The 14,753-nt window shown below is 37.1% G+C and overlaps 1 protein-coding gene across 1 annotated transcript in view; it reads left to right on the plus strand.

The window, feature by feature from the left end:
- Nucleotides 1-2,385: 2,385 nt before the first annotated feature.
- The window catches only part of ITGA1 (integrin subunit alpha 1), a 207,195-nt gene continuing 194,827 nt past the window's right edge, over nucleotides 2,386-14,753 (plus strand). Inside the window, exon 1 of the mRNA XM_086678580.1 lies at nucleotides 2,386-2,400. The gene's annotated coding sequence lies outside the window, so the exon portion shown is untranslated. The remainder of the gene's footprint in view (nucleotides 2,401-14,753) is intronic.

A 14,753-nucleotide genomic window follows, 5' to 3' on the forward strand; every position in this document is an offset into this window, starting at 1 on the left:
ATTTAAACCCAGGTCCATCTGATTACCAAGATTTTTCTATGCTTCTTCCATCACTGGATTCTATTACCAGAGTCCAGGGATAATAGAGGCAGAAATAGGGGGCCAAAGAAAGTCAGAGTCATTACACAGAGTACTCAGGAAGGAAACACCATGGGAGCCAACTTGGCACTGCTGCATGGTAGGTTTTCACTGTTAGGAGAACGATAGGCGATGCTGTGCCAGCACTAATGAACACATGCTTGATGGGAAAGAATGGGAAAACAGTACAATAAACTCTTATGATATAATCACCAGGCTCAATTGTACCAGAGAAGAGCTCAGGGACCTACTTCATCAACCTGGTGGGTAGAACAAAATATCCTGCCACAAAGTTCTGGTGATCCTGCAAAAGAATAAAGATCAATTTGGGATACTGTCTTATTGAAATTATATATCCTAATTTGTGTATTAAATCCATCCAGCATGGATTTTTGTAAGAAATTTCAACCCCCAGAAGATTAGGAATTGTTGTACACACGTTGTTGGGGACAGCTGGAAAGAGAAATAACATTTTGAGCTTGAGCAACTCCTTTGATAGGCCCTGACATCCAGGAGTCTTGAGAATGGATTCCACCTTAATAAGTACCGGTTGTCAATTTTACACAAATCTGGAGAGTAATTAAGAATATCCAGGATCAGATCCAAGGAGTTATTTTGGTTTTGGTAGGAGGTATGAATTTCAGTTTGCCAGTATTCAAAAATATACCTTGGAATATGGCCAAGGAAAGGAATGATGTTTTTGCCCTTCAGCCTTTCCACTGAATTCAAGAATCCAAATCTCTATGAGAATATCATGCCAGCTAACATACTAGGTTCTGTCACTCCCTGGCTTAAAACCCTTTAATGGTTGCCATGGCTTTCAGAATAAAACTCAAACTCTTAAATGCAGATTTTATGCCTCTTCCTCCTCTTCTTTATTTTATTCTTTAGGCCTCCTCTTCTTTATTTTTAATCACTCCACTCATTCTACTGGCCAGTCATAATCTATTTCTTTCCAAATTCTGTCTCTTCTCCAAGCCTTGGCTCATGCTATTCCTTCTTGCTGGAACAGTCCCAGCTTCAATGTTCCCCTCCCCCCATATTCTCTCTATTACCCACATAGATACATCCCACTTATCCTCAGTTCTCACTGACATCATTTTCTTAAGAGCTCTTCACTGACTCCCCAAATTTGGGTTAAGTGCCCCCTTTTCCTCTGTACTCATAATATTTCACTGTAATTTCTTGTTATATGCTTTATTTTCCAGCTGGACTATAAATTCTATTATGGCAAAGACACAATGCCAATTATCAGATAATTGTTGAGAATCCATTCTATGCTAGACATTTGGGATACTGTGACAGCTTACATGTGTAAGATCTTATGTCTGCTTTGCCCAACATTGCATCTTAACATAAACAACATGCTTTTTCTCTCAGATAAGATGTATTTACAACAGAAAATGCATGTAGGAATATCATGGATCTTTTCATTCCCTGCATATACATGAGGCAGGGCAACTTCTAGATGATATAATCTTGCTCTCCTAGAAAGTAGAATCAGAGTGGTCCAGAAGGCAGCTATTAGAGACTGCTTCCTGCCTGGGTTAAATCAGGCAGTTCCAGTGGTGGAATACTTTGGGGGAATCTTTGGAATAATATCTCTCAAGCCCTATGTTATGAATAAGAAAAATATTGTCCTTGTCCTCCTAAAGCCAACATGTGTCAAAATACTCAGAGCATGAATCCTAGTTGTCTTGATGATATTTCTTTTTCTATTAATAATGAATTATGAACCAACACTATCCCATCACAAGTTTATTTTCCTGTATTTTACTTAACAGAACACTGATATGTGAAATACATACCAAGCCATCAATGAAATTACAGATGAAGCAATCTGGGAATATCAACTGCAGAAGGCTGCCATGTCTATCAGTAAGTTAAATTTTGCAGAAGATTACCAATTTAGTCTCCATCTCTACTCTTATAGCACCTGGACTAAAATAGGTGTCTCATTTAATTATTCACATATTTTGATATATAAATTCAGGCCATTGGTAAGAATGAAGTGAGATGATAAATTAATCCCTCCACAGTCTGAACTTTTAAAGCCCTTTCTCTTCCTGAGGTAATTTCTCTGCTTTATCAACAGAAAATATTTCGTGTGTCACAGATGTATTGAGCTAAGGAAAGTTATTATCATGTAGATGATGGACTCTAATTTTGTGTTAAAGTAAGTGCAATTCATATGTGGAAGAATATGTATCCATTGGACAACATTATACCATTTGGCATTTTCCCCTCAAGCTAAGGGTCGCTGGTAAAATGGAAGAGGTTAGGAGAGAGGGAGAGATACATGGAGAGTGAAGAAGGAAAATAGTGGACTATTTTATCAGATGCTTGAGATGAGAATGAATCAGCCTTCCTTGGGGGTAGGTTGGGGAAAGAAGCCTGTTACTCTCAAGTCCACAGAAGAGTAATATATAATTTATTGAGAGGAATTTTGAACTTCTAAATATGCATGTTACAGTTCTTCTCTTTCCTTAACCTTTTTAAAATTATAATGTAGAAGAAACAGTATTGATGCTACCAAGTAGATATAGCCCTGGTTACTGACTGGATAGAGCAGAGGACATGATAAACTAAGTATCTGCAAGGGTGAAGCCTCAAAAAAAGTTAGGTCACTCTGCAGAACCCTTAGGGGTCAGGGGTAGGACCACTGGGCATCAGGGCAAGCAAAGCCCTTGGAGAGACACCAGGCTGAAAACAAGGGGATGATTTAAAGTCCACACGCTAAACAGAGGGATCTTTCAAATAAGCAATTATTAATTATAGGAAAAGCCAAAAGTTGTCTGAAAAAAGAAATTAGAACAGCAGTGGTTATTATTTACATAATCACAACGATGTTAACATGCCTGTTTACTAAAGCGTGTAGTAAAACCATGTTAGGAGGCTGAAGAGAAATGAAGCAAGGGTGTGATGATAACAGGGAGTGCTGGGAAGGATGAAATTCATAACCACTGTAACAGGAAGTCAATAAACCATACCTAAAATTAATGTATCAGTTAGGAATATATTTATAAATATAGAAAAAGTAGCATGGGGAAAGAATTATAGGAGTTGAAAGTTGTTGCTTCTGGAGCATTGGGTAGAGTGGGTGGGGTAAGAGAAAGGATGACAGCTTTTCAACCAGAAACTTTAGCTTTATGTGATTTCTTAAACCATGTGCATTTATTACTTGGAAAAAATAATAAAAATAATTTAAAAAGAAAAGAAATGCCTTGGGTTGCCAACATACTAGAGATAGAGATATTCACCTGGAAGAAACCTTGATTCCACATTTTTATATACCTAGAATATCAGGATCCCTTTGGTATATGTGTAGGAGATATGTAATCATGTCTGGGTCGGGGCATTATTAAAGTTGCTATGATAGTTTTACAGCAAAAAGAAGATAGTACAGAAATTCAGAACACAAAAATGTTATATTTTAACTCTTGTCAACCTCTACATATATGCCAAACGGTCCTTTACAAGTACTCCCCCACCCTTGTTGACTCTTCTATTTCCAGTGCCTAGTAGCATGGTGCCTGGTTAACATGGGTTCCTTAGGAGTAGTTGAAAATATACAGGAAAATGTACTAAGATTGCAGAAATCATAGTTAATAAGCTATAGCTGAATTAACTGAAAGGAATGGGGAGGAAGAGAGGAAGGAAGTTATGAGACAGACTCAACATGCAAACGGCCAAATATAACTGGCAGCAATGCCAGATTTTCTCCCTTTTAAGAAATGCAAACCAGGGTAAAGTCAAGGTCAAACCTCTAATAAAGGGAAATGAGAATAAAAGTAGTTTGAGGTGGTATTTCTGTGAATTTAATTTGCTAAGCACTTTGTGTATGGTGGGAGTGGAGCTTATGAAAGAGGGCAATTCCATACACCATATATGTCACTCTGGTTGCTATTTAAAATTTTTGTTCATGTTTATTTATTTTTGAGAGAGAGAGAGAGACACAGAGAGAGAGAGAGAGAGAGAGAGAGAGAGAGAGAGAGAGCCTGAGTGGGGGGGGGAAGGGTAGAGAGAGGAGGAGACACAGAATTCAAAGTAGGCTCCAGGCTCTGAACTGTTAGCACAGAGCCCTACACGGGGCTTGAACCCACGAACCCACGAAATCATGAGTTGAGCTGAAGTTGAAGGCTTAACCAACTGAGCCATGCAGGCACCCCACTGGTTGCTATTTTAAAATATACAAAAGTGGCAAAGTATTCATTATCCAAATTGAATGGTCAAAAAATGTATAAAATTCTGTCACACAAGACACAGCCACTCAAGGTCAAAATATAATTTTGAAAAAGAGCAGTGGTCTTTTAATTAGGAATACAGATTTCATGGTTAAGAATATATATTAGTTTGCCAGGGCTGCCATTATAAACCCCCACAAAATGGGGGCTTAAATAACAGAAATGTATTGTTCCACAGCCCAGAAGATAGTATGAGGACTTAGGTACCAAAACTAGTAGAGCTTGTATCCTTGATGAAAACATTAAAAGCTAAGAAAAATGTGAATTTTTGAATCAAGTGAATTGAGAAAGGAAAAGAGTCCAACAGCAGAGGATTTCATCTATCAAACATCAAATATCATAAAAACCAAAGAGGAGGGCCTAAAACTGATACATGGGACAAAATTAAAAAGCAAAAGCACTCAAGATCCAGTGAGAAGAGACCATAAAGCACCAGGATAAGTAAGCAAGTCAGAGAGCCTATGAGGAAATACCTAAGTGTCAACCTATTACCTGCCCTTGTCCTTTATGCGCTCCCTGTGGCCTGAGGTATGGGTAGATTAGATAGATTTAAAAGACCAAGACTAAGAGGCATAACAATAATCATTTTTCTATTCACCTGTGATATTTATTATATTCATATCAATGTAATATTTGAAAATATTATATATATATATTATATAAAACTATCTGAAATTATTTTTTTCATGTTTATTTTTGAGAGAGACAGAGTGTAAGCGGAGGAGGGGCATAGAGAGAGAGGGAGATAGAGAATCCGAAATAGGTTCCAGGGTCTGAGCTGTCAGCACAAAGCCCAATGCAGGGCTCGAACTTACAAAGCATGAGATCATGACCTGAACTGAAGTCAGACGCTTAACCAACTGAGCCACCCAGGTGCCCCTGAAGTTAATTTTTGCCTTAAGTGATAAAAACAAGGAAGAAATAATCACAATTTGCATGTTCTGTGTCCGAGAACAACTTTGTGTGGCTTCACATAGCAGGAAAGCCAGGCCTAAAGGAATCATGACCCTTATTCACCAACATCTCTCACACTGCACCACACTCTAAACTACGTGTAGTCCTGTCCCCACATCCATTATAGATTAATGATGCATTGTTGAAAAGTTATATCTAAATGAAGTTTGCACTTCAAAGTCATCCTCTGAAGGAGCTGTTTTATTTCACAATAAGTAGTTCAGTATAATTGAGGAGATCCTACATTGGAACATATCAGAAATCGTATTCCAAGGGTAAATCTTATTCTCTGAAGTACTCAGGTATGCCAAAAATGTCTCATGACCTTATTTAGATTTAATTAATTCTAATCAATTCTAATTAAATTTAAAGAAAATAAAGTCACAAGACAAAATTCTAACTGGAATACCTACCTGTATGGGCTGATGTGAAAATCGATATTAGTTATTATTGGAAGTTTCTTCCCATACCGTTCCCTAATGCCTACCACAATCATATGTAGAACTTAGAAATCCTACGTAGAACAAATATTTGTAGGCTTTCTCAGGTCTTTGGAGCATACTGATAACCATACTATCTTTGTCCAAATACTCATGGTCCCTTAATATCCAACATCTCTGTGTTTTCACTGGGCACAAGAATCTTGACCAAGGCTGGAAGCACCAATATCCATGATCCAGTCTCCATATGCACACTGTGAAACTACCCCTTCTTCTGATATCAGAGAGGACTTAGCCAACTCTCTGGGTTACCGTTAGTTACATAGATCACACTGTGAAACTACCCCTTCTTCTGATATCAGAGAGGACTTAGCCAACTCTCTGGGTTACCGTTAGTTACATAGATCATAGGTCCCAACTCCCAGAAAAATCTGAACTTTTCATCCATTCTTTGTTCTTTCTCCTGCCTCTAGAACATTCTTCTAGTTCTTTCTCCTGCCTCTTCATCACCAGTACCCTTTGATATCATTAAGTAGCCCATGCTTTCAGAAAACACAAATATACCAAAGCTAAAAAAAGAGTTTGTGCACAGGAAATTGTGTTCAGTGAGGAATTTGTTCTCCTAGAACAAAAGAATAAGAAGAGCCTGTCCACTTTGTAGGAACTGGAGAGGAAAAAATATCCCTAGAACCAAACACAAATTCATCCCTCAAGAAATCATAACTACAATTTCCAATGTCCATTAAGAAAGTAACATTGTTACATTATAATTACATTTCATTTATTTTAATAAAGTAGTAATGATATTAAAAAGACACAACCACCATGAAAGCATTCCTAGGACCATACCAGGGTCCCTGAATGCAGTTTTGAAACAAAAAGTTTAATAAAGTATCTGAGCAATGCCAGGGTTATCATTGCCTTTAATTTCCAAGAGTGATTGTATAAAACGGATGGTTGTTGGTGCAAGAACATGTTAATTTCAAGCAGTTAAGATTGTCATGAATTATTTATTCATGAACCACTTAAGTTGTTTCCATCATAAGTAGAATTCCTTGTCCTATCTCTTGGTTTTTACCTGAAATTTCCTTTTCTTTTCACCATTTCTCTGTTCAGCTTCTCAACACCTGCACTTCTTCCACCACTACTTTTAGACCCCAAAACTGATTATATAACAGATGAATGATTTTTACATTCTCAGGACAAGCAGCAGCATGTTCTGAAGTTGGCCATAAGGGCAGTGGTATAGAAGAATTCAAGAAGGGGAAACTACAAAACATTGCTGAAAGTAATTAATGAAGATATAAAATATGGAAAGACATCCTATGTTGATGGATTGTTAAGGCTTTATATTGGTAGGATAGCAATACTTCCCAAATTGATCTACAAATGCAATACCAGCCCTATAAAAATCCCAGCTGTTTTTTGTTTTTGTTTTTGCATAAATGACCAAATTGATCCTAAAATTAATATGGAAAAGCAAGGGATCCAGAATACCCAAACCAATCTGAAAAATAATACAAGGGAAGACTTTTTAGAAATCTCCTGATTTCTAAACTTAATACAAATCTACAGTAATCAAGATAGTATGATAAGGACAAACATATATAGACCAATGGAACAAAATTCAGCATCCAGAAATAAACCCATACATGTATGGTCAATTAATTTTCAATAAGATTGTCAAGACCATTCATGGGGGGAAAAATAGTCTTTACAACAAATAGTGCTGGGAAAACTGGATATTCACATTTGAAAGAATGAAGTTGTACCTCACACCATATACAAAAAATAACTCAAAATGAATCATAGCCTTAAACAAAAGAGTTAAAACTATAAAACTCTTAGAATAAAACATAAATCTACATGACTTTGGATCACCAGGTTTTTTTAAATATTACACTACAAGCCCAACAACCAAAGGAAAATAGGTAAATTGGTCTTCATCAAAATCACAAATTTTTGTGCTTCAAAGGAGACTATGAAGATAGTGAAAAGGCAACTCATAGAATGGAAGAAAATAATTGTAAATCACATCTGTGATATAGGACTAGTACCCAAAATATAAACAATTCTTACAACTAAACAATAAAAAGAAAACTCAATTTAAAAGTGGGCCAAAGACTTAAATAGACATTTCTCCAAGAAAATATACAGATGCCCAATAAGCACACAATAAGATGTTCAACATCATTAGTCATTAGGAAATCATAAATCAAAACCAGAATGAGATACTACTTTACACCACTAGGATGACTAGAATCAAAACAGATAATAATAGCAATTAACCTTTTGGGGAATTTCATGAGAACTGTAGGTGTCCAGATAAAAACAGATTCAGAAGATAATAAAGGATCAAAGGATCTCTGGATCATCGTTAGTCTTACAAAGAACTCTTAAGACATTCCAGGACCAGGATTTGTACCCAGCCAGACATTTAAATATTAACTATGCATTCTGTTAGCCTGTCTATGGCTGCCATAGTTCCCAGCTTTGGGTTGTGCAGCCAGTAAAGCAGCTTGACAGATGATCACTAGGAAGGGTCATGAGCCAAAATCCAAAAGACAACTTCTATCTTTAACCTCATTTCAGAAAAAGAAGAGGGTGGAGTTAGAATGTATGGAAATAATCTTGCCTCTGTATGGACTGCACGTAATGTACTTAATTTTAATGTAAATAAATGAACTAATATCTATGCACAGTCCATTCTCTAATCATTTTTATGTTACAGTATTTTTTAAATATACAAGATCAGGAAATCATAGAAGACATTTAACATCGCCTTATCACTCATTTATTCAAAAAATGTTTGCTATAGCTTTTTGGCTATTTTTGCTCTCCTCATTACAATATTTATTTCATCAAATAGATGTTCATCACTTTCCATTCTCTGAAAGGCACTAGTGTAGTTTGTGCTCTTGTGCTCTGACCTTTGAAATAATTCATAATTGAACTAGTGAATGCTCTTCCCTCATTTTCCAACCTCAAAGCTCACAAGTAAGTGCTAGAATAGTCTGTGACCCATAAGAAAGAATGTTAACAGGCTTATAATTATTAGAGAATGGTACTATTTTCTGCAATGCAACTAGACACTGAAGGTCTTGTTTTAGAGAAAATAAATAATAGGAATAAAAATGATCCTTTATTAATTTTCTTATAATCCATGAGTAGATTTGCACTTTAACTCAATCAGAAAATAATCATTTTCCATATTTAATATGTTCCTACTATTTTCTAGAAAATCTGCTCAGTACAGAGTTTCAGAAATTGGTAAGCACCTTACATCCTAGTGGTGAGAATAGATATATACACAAATACATTTAGATTCATTTTAATCTCTGTAACAATGGAACCATGCATACAGTACTGGAGAAGGGAGTGTTTAATTCTGTAGAAATGTGAAAGAAATATCCACAAAGTCCCTCCCATTATCCTGAAATTTCCTCAGTGGAGTCAGGCCAAAATGGGTCTATCTACAGCTCTCTCACCCCCTGGACTCTCACATCAACTGACCTAATATTTCTCTTACTGAAACCTATCCTCAGTGATGCAAGGGTGACAATATATACCTGTTGATACTGTGTTACAGAGGGAAGAAAAGCCCCAGCTAGTCTTTATCCAGGCTCAGGGAGATCTTCCCTGATGGCATTTCTGGCCTCATCTCATACTGGCATTGGAGGAAACTTTAAACATCTTGAGGAATCATTCTAAAGTGGGGCCTCCCTGAGGCCCAGGGCTCCCACTTTCCCAGGTCTAAGGGTGGTACCATGCAGTGGAGATAGTGTTTCAAGAATAATATTTAGGGCAATCCCTATCAACATAACACCAGCATTCTTCACAGAGCTAGAAAAACAATTCTAAAATTTGTATGGAACCGGAAAAGACCCCGAATAGCCAAAGCAATCCTGAAAAAGAAAACCCAAGCTGGAGGCATTACAATCCCAGATTTCAAGATGTATTACAAAGCTGTAATCATCAAGACAGCATGGTACTGGCACAATACAGACACTCAGATCAATGGAACAGAATAGGACCCACAAACATATGGCCAGCTAATCTTTGGCAAAGCAGGAAAGAATATCCAATGGAATAAAGACAGTCTCTTCAGCAAATGGTGCTGGGAAAACTAGACAGCAACATGCAGAAAAATGAACCTGGAACACTTTCTTACACCATACACAAAAATAAACTCAAAATGGATGAAAGACCTCAATGTAAGACAGGAAGCCATCGAAATCTTGGAGGAGAAAGCAGACAAAGACCTCTCTGACCTCGGCCACAGCAACTTCTTACTCAATACATCTCCAGAGGCAAGGGAAACAAAAGCAAAGATGAACTATTGGGACTTCATCAAAATAACAAGCTTCTGCAGAGTGAAGGAAACAATCAGCAAAACTAAAAGGCAACTGATGGAATGGGAGAAGATATTTGCAAATGACATATCAGATAAAAGGTTAGTATCCAAAATCAATAAGGAACTTCTCAAACTCAACACCCAAAAAACAAATAATCCAGTGAAGAAATGGGCAAAAGACATGAATAGACACTTCTCCAAAGAAGACAGCCGGATGGCCAACCGACACTTGAAAAAACGCTCACCATCACTCATCATCAGGGAAATACAAATCAAAACCACAATGAGATACCACCTCACACCTGTCAGAATGGCTAACACTAACAACTGGAAACTTTCTGTGAAGAAAGAGGATCTCTTTTGCACTGCTGGTGGGAATGCAAACTTGTGCAGCCACCCTGGAAAACAGTGTGGAGATTCCTCAAAAAATTAAAAATAAAACTATCCTATGACCCAGCAATTGCACTATTAGTTATTTTTCCAAGGGATACAGGTGTGCTGTTTCAAAGGGGCACATGCACCCCAATGTTTATAGCAGTGCTATCGACAATAGCCAAAGTATAGAAAGAACCCACATGTCCATCGACTGATGAATGGATAAAGAACACATACACACACACACACAACACACGCACGCGCGCGCACACACACACACACACACACACACACACACACACACACAACAGAATATTACTCGGCAATCAAAAAGAATGAAATCTTGCCATTTGCAACTGCATGGATGGAACTAGAGGGTATGATGCTAAGTGAAATTAGTCAGAGAAAGACAAATATCATATGACTTCACTCATATGAGGAATTTAAGATGCAAAACAGCTGAACATAAGGAAAGGGAAGCAAAAATAATATAAAAACAGGGAGGGGGACAAACCATAAGAGACTCTTAAATATAGAGAACAAACAGAGGGTTGCTGGAGGGGTTGTGAGTGGGGGGATGGGCTAGGAGGGTAAGGGGCATTAAGGAATCTACTCCTGAAATCATTGTTGCACTATATGCCAGCTAATTTGGATGTAAATTTAAAAAGAATAATATTTAGGGATGAATTTGATCCAAGTTCTCAATTGTGGTTGGGCTGTATGCCCCCACAGCTCAGGTATCAGGTTGGCAGGGAGAGTAGTAGATACGTTTCTTCTTGAGCACCAGCAGATCTGAGATGACAGAAAAGGACAAGGGTTGGTTTTAAAAAAAGAAAGAAGGGGCACCTGGGTGGCTCAGTCAGTTAAGTGTCTGGCTCAGGTCACAATCTCAAGGTTTATTAGTTCCAGCCCTGCATCAGGTTCTGCACTCTCACAGCACAGAGCCTGCTTCAGATTCTCTGTCTTGCTCTCTCTCTCTGCCCCTCCCTTGCTCATGCTCTCTCTCTCTCTCCCTCTTAAAAATAAACATTTAAAAAAGAGAGAGAGAAGGAAGATACTTCTCCATTAAATTCATTGTTCCTATTTTGCATTATCACAGGATGTTGATTATTTCAATATTCTACTGAATATTAAATAATTATTACCACATCAATAGCTACTTTTTACTTTGCTTTCAAGAAATTTACAGGAAGATTTAATTAAGTAAGAAGACTTGACAAGGCAATATATTTCTGAGAAGCTCTAGCATGCTACAAATGGCAACATGAGGTCAAATGCCAATGATTTTATCCTCAAATGAACTTCCCTGAAATGCACTCCTTGGAATTTGCAATTGTTATGAAATGGAATTTATCATTAGGGAAAGAAACTCACACAGAGCGTTGGACTAGGATGAAAATCAGAAAACTCCAACTTATTTTTAAGTGCAAATAAATACAAAGAAGGTAATGGAACAGATCTAAAATCCTAAACTCTGTTTAAACCTTACTACAGATCAGTGTTTTAGACCATTTTACTTTAGGCATTTAAGTTAGAACTCACAATGGTACAATCATTAAACAGGTAGGGGATTTCAGGTTTAAAGGCCCAGCAGCAATGTTCCCCAGCAAATGGATTGATCAAAAGGGGATGCAGGGATAAATAACAGCAAATACTTTTGACAGTCTATGGCCAGACATTTTGAAGGACATATCCAGGACATTGCTATATATCTACAACCAGGCCTTGAGATGACCAAAACTCTTCCAGCTACGCTGTTAGCTCGTCCACCTCTGCAGCAGGTTCTGTTTGGTCTCCCATTATGATGACTCACATATACCTTGTTGCTGTTTCTATGTCCCCTTTGCTAAATTTTTAATTCAAACTCAAAGAAAAAGTAGGGAACAGTATAATTTATTAAAAAGAGATCTGGTGTTGGGATCAAAAAATTCTATGCGATCCTGCTCCTAGACATTATTTTCAGTAAACTGAGCTTCAATTTATTCAACTAAAAATTGGTATATTAATGTTTATCATGAAGAATTGTCGTACACATTAGGTATGACTTTGTTAAACTTTTTGCATAGTACTTGGCAAAAGCCAAGATCACAATGTGTAGTATCACTTATTTTTTTTACTCTTTTTTTGGATCTGGTATTCTTGGCCAAATATCATCTAGTACAAGGGGTGAGTGCTATATGCCTGGATATCTCACAGATTATTAGCCAACTTTTGGACCAATGTAGGCCTATCAACTGTGTCCAGAGTAGTAGAATAATGAAATGCACTGTGCTAGCAATGACTGTCTAACTGGGCTACTTAACAAAGTTCTGGAAAGTTTCAGATGTTATCCTAAAGCACATTGGCACTGGTATGTACTTTTGCCAGTTCGGTGCAGCATCTGCAAAGACACTGGCAGCAAACTTGCCCAGTTCCTTTTATTCCTTTGTAGAGGGCCTCAACAGTGTGTGTGGTTTCCTGTTTGCATCATAATTCACAATTGAATGTTTTTAATGTAAATGATCCAATACTGCCGTTTATCTTGTGAAAAGAACTCATTAATAGACTAAGTAAATCCCATGAATGAAAGAACATCTCCTGCCAAGTTTGACACCCACTCTAAATTGATAAATCTGAGCTTTGAAGGCAAACTAAAACATTTGTGATTTTGTGATCATTTACCCATGACCAAACCTAAGTTCCTACTTGGGAGGGAAAAATTAATATTAATCCTCTTTTGAAAATCCCCAAAGATTTTTTAGACACAAGTCCTCTTCAAACCAGAAGCTGGAAAAATAAGCATAAATAAATCAAAACATGTGGGATTCATTTCTTTTTAAATGTACGTTAACTTTTTAAGTTCAAGCAAAGGTCTTGAAAAATTCTAAGAGTTGCACCAAGCCAAAAATTTGTACAAGAACCTCATGGGGTTGTGGTAAGAGATTTTTATTTTCCAGTGTGAACATATGTGTACAATATTGTAATTGTACTGTTTGCCTTTAAAAGGTGAATTAAGGAACAAAGGTAATCCGAAAGACATTAGAGGCCTAGAGCATAGTCAGTAGTATAAAAAATCCCCAAATATTTCCAAGTAGTTTAGGAAGGACAATTCACCTATGGTGAAACTTATATGGATGGTATAGTGATGTCCTATTCACTTCCTCTCCACTGTAATCACTAGTAGGATAGGAGGCAATTCTCTAGAGCTATACTCACGAATAGAACTATCTATAATAAATGTCAATTTCTCCATTCTTCAGTGTCCAATACAGTAGCCACTAGCCACCCAAGGAGTAATTGAAATTTCCTGGGACTAAGGAACTGAATTTTTAATTTTATTTCATTTTAATTCACTACAATTTAAATTTACGTAGCTACATGCAAATGAACTATGGCTACCACAATGAACAGCACATCTCTACAGAACAGGAATACTACTCCTTGAACAAACATCTATAATAATAATATCAATTAGTAATAAGAATAATAATAAATACCTAACATTTATTAAGCACTTAGGGCTTTACTTTATTCCTCACAGAGCCAATTCCCACCATCACCCAGCCCAGGGTGTTGGTAGATTTACTCTTGATAAGATGCTATCAAGACTACTCTTGATAGAAGCAATTACTCAGTGATAAATATAATGACCCAGGAGAATAAAGTACATCAGTTGGTAGAAGTACTGATGGAGGAGCTCAGAGGACCAGATGGAAAATCCTATGCAAGGATAGTACAAATCAGAGATGGTATTATGGACCAAATGAAGGTGGTGGTCTTATAAGAATTAGTAGCCCCCTTGCATCTACAGATTGTAGATGATCTTGATGTGGGTCCCAGTCTTGGCTTTAATGATGTTGGCATCCTCTGAAAGGAAGGAAGAAAATGAGCAATTGACAATAAACTTTAAGGAATGTACTGCATTATAATCACAAGCTATTGGGGTTGAGATAAGAATATTTGCAAATGAGGAAGAGCTTGTCTTCGGTGGCTTTGTAGTCATACTTGATTCCTCTCTCTCATATCACACATCTGATCTCTTCAGCAGATGCTATTAACTCTATCTTTACAATATATCCAGAATCTAACCACTTCTCATCACCTCCATATTGGTCTAAGCCAACATCCTTTAACACCTAGATTATTGCATTGCCTTCTCAACACTCATTTCCCTTCCACTCTTGCCCCATTTTAGTCTCATCTCAGAAAAGCATATATTTTAAAAAATAAGTCAGTTGATGCCACTCTACTCAAAATCCTTCACTGGCTTTCATCTCTGAATAAAAGCCAAATTTTCTAAATGGCCTGTAAGTTCTTACATTACTTGAT

This window comes from Puma concolor, chromosome A1 (assembly GCF_028749965.1).
Source record: "Puma concolor isolate L17-30 chromosome A1, mPumCon1.1.hap2, whole genome shotgun sequence".
NCBI classification, from domain to species: domain Eukaryota; kingdom Metazoa; phylum Chordata; class Mammalia; order Carnivora; family Felidae; genus Puma; species Puma concolor.